This window comes from Cynara cardunculus (assembly GCF_001531365.2).
Source record: "Cynara cardunculus var. scolymus isolate 2C chromosome LG 13, CcrdV1, whole genome shotgun sequence".
Classification (NCBI taxonomy): Eukaryota; Viridiplantae; Streptophyta; class Magnoliopsida; order Asterales; family Asteraceae; genus Cynara; species Cynara cardunculus.
The window spans coordinates 31,542,147-31,544,995 of record NC_037540.1 but is presented as its reverse complement, the minus strand read 5'-3'; the positions used below and the strand labels follow the sequence as shown (position 1 = coordinate 31,544,995).

Below are 2,849 nucleotides of genomic sequence, written 5' to 3'. Positions count from 1 at the left end.
TAATCATTGCTTCCAAAGAAGATGATGATTCTGCCTGTGGAGGAGGTTTGTTCTAAAAATGTGGCTGAGAATTTTGAAAACTTTGCTGGTGGTTCTGAGAGTTGGAACTATTTGCATGATGTTGTGGTTGGAAATTAGAAGTTCCTTGTTGCTTATGGACTAGTGGATTAAGGCTGGGACTGGTCCAAGAAAAGTCGGGTGTTGTCTCCAACTGACATTGTATGAGTTAGAGTAGGGATTAGATCTGTTTTGAACATAATTTACTGATTCAGAATTATGAGAACAATGTTCATATGAATGATCCCCACCACAGCACACACATTGCACAGATAGGACTGTTGGAACAGATGTGTTAGCAGCTTGCTGTACTCCCTGACCAGAAGTTAAATTTTTCAATAAATTGGTCATGGAGGTGAGCTGAGCTGTTAATGTAGTGTATGCATCCACCTCATGTATTCCAGCAGTCTTTTTCTGTGTCTGGGCACGTGGGTCAGCCCAATGCCCATTGTTTGCTGATATTTTTTCTAGGATTACGTATCCCTCATTGTAGGTACTGGCTGTAAAGGCTCCGCCTGCAGTTGCGTCGAGCATTTGTTTTGCCATGGGACTTAACCCATTGTAAAACGTCTCGAGTTGAATACAATACGGAACGCCATGGTGTGGGCATTTTCTCAACAGCTCTTTAAACCTCTCCCACGCGTCAGGAACAGCTTCATCATCCAGTTGTTTAAAAAGACAGATTTCGTTTCTGGATTTGGTGTTCCTTGTCGGTGGGAAATATTTTCGCAAAAATTTCTCTGCCATGTTACCCCATGATGGCACAGATCCTGGTGTTAAAGAGTTAAACCATGCTTTTGCCCGATCCCGTAATGAAAATGGAAATAAGGTAAGTCTGAGAGCGTCATTTAACACTCCTGGGATCAGGAAGGCATCTGTGATTTCCATAAAAGACTTTAAATGAGAATGGGGGTCATTTGAGGGCAGTCCAGCAAATTGACCATTAGTCTGTAACATATGAAACATTATCGGTTTTAGCTCGAAATGGAGAGCGGTCATGTGTGGTCTAACTATCCCAGAATTTAATTGCTCAAAGTCTGGTATAGCATAATCCATGATCCGTCCATTTTTTGAATTTGCCAGATTAATGATAATTTGTAGTTTGCGCCCTTTGTTGCTCAGTAGGGTCTGATTCTGTGTCCAAATTATTCTTATTCTCATGATGTGGGTTTCCTTGATGAAAATTTGGAAAAGGTGGTATTTGCCCAAAAATTGGCGGTTGGTTTTCCAAACGTGGTGCTTCCGGAATATTGGGAGCAGGTAACTCCATGTTAGGAGGGAGTAGAGCCTGAAATGCTCTTTGAGCCCTCCTTCTATGGTGAAACGTTCTCTCAATGTCTGGATCAAATTCGAAAAATTCCCCGCGATGTGTTCTTGGCATACACCACTTTTCAAAAACAGGTACAAGAAAAATCAAATCTTTTACTCTTCTCAAAAGAAAACTTTAAGCTTGCCAGTCCTCGGCAGCGGCGCCAAAAACTTGGTCGGTCAAATCCTTTACCTTTAGACTTAATGAAATTGGGCCACAAAGCAAGTATACAATACGGCCCAACGTCGTCTTTCCAAGTAATAAAGTGGTACAAGTACCGGAATATCGTCCACAGGGATTGGAGCAAAAGTTAAATAAGAGTCCAATAAAAGAAAAGATTTCAGATGACGAAAACAAAGATTTTAGTTTGATTTCGAGTTAACACAGGTAATATAACAGAATAATAAAGCGGAATAATAAAGCAGAGTAATAAAGCAGAATAATAAAGGTAGCACGGGTGTAAGATTTGGGGTGAAACGTAAACACGAAATCCAGCAGACAAGGCTGTGGCGCCAAAAACTTGGTCGGTCAAATCCTTTACCTTTAGACTTAATGAAATTGGGCCACAAAGCAAGTATACAATACGGCACAACGTCGTCTTTCCAAGTAATGAGTGGTACAAGTACCGGATTATCGTCCACAGGGACTGTAGTCAAAGTTAGATTAGAGTCCAATAAAAGAGATGATTTCAGATGACGAAAACGAAGACTTTAGTTTGATTCCGAGTTAACACATGTAATATAACAGAATAATAAAGCAGAATAATAAATAGAATAATAAAGTTAGCACGGGTGTAAGATTTGGGGTGAAACGTAAACACGAAATCCAGCAGACAAAACTGTGGAAGGACCGGTCCCACCATTTATCTTGAAAGTATTCCTCTTGGACTTCACCTTTGCACTATATTATAGCTTTGCACTATATTATAGCTTTGCACCCATATCTCTATGTGGTGTTCGGACCAGGGATAGTGACAAAATGGTGTCTTCAAGATATATGGCTAAACAAATCTCTTTGTTAAAAATCACTCTTTCGAGTTGATTCCCATATCATTCAAGTTGGCGTGTTCTTGATAATTCATCTCTGAATCTATCACACTTTGACACTTTTAGAGAGTGACCAACCCGTCGGGAGCTCAAGTTGAAAAACATAAATGACAAGTCTCCTTGTCGGCAACTTTCTCAAGTCTACCTCTCATATCATTCAAGCTGACGTGCTTATCATGGCTTATTTCTAAGTCCATGGCACTTTAACACTTTCAAAGTGATCAACTCGTCAAGAAGTGTGCTTGGTTTTATAAAACTTGAATGAAATAGTGGAACATTGTTATTGCGAAAGAATGTCCACTTTCATTCGGTTTAACATTTCACCCTTTACCCTACACCCGTACTAATGAAATTAGCTACTCATTACAGAAAGTAAATGACATAAATAAATGACGTAAAGTAGAGACATGAATGTAAATAACTGAAAGTAAATGACG

The 2,849-nt window shown here is 39.6% G+C and overlaps 1 protein-coding gene and 1 non-coding gene across 2 annotated transcripts in view; one reads left to right on the top strand and one right to left on the bottom strand.

The window, feature by feature from the left end:
• Positions 1 to 2,849, bottom strand: part of LOC112524975 (probable S-adenosylmethionine-dependent methyltransferase At5g38780) — a 13,322-nt gene that overhangs the window by 1,572 nt on the left and 8,901 nt on the right. The window lies entirely within an intron of this gene.
• Positions 650 to 756, top strand: LOC112526244. Its single transcript, XR_003070568.1, has one exon. It is a non-coding gene; the product is annotated as a small nucleolar RNA R71 (small nucleolar RNA).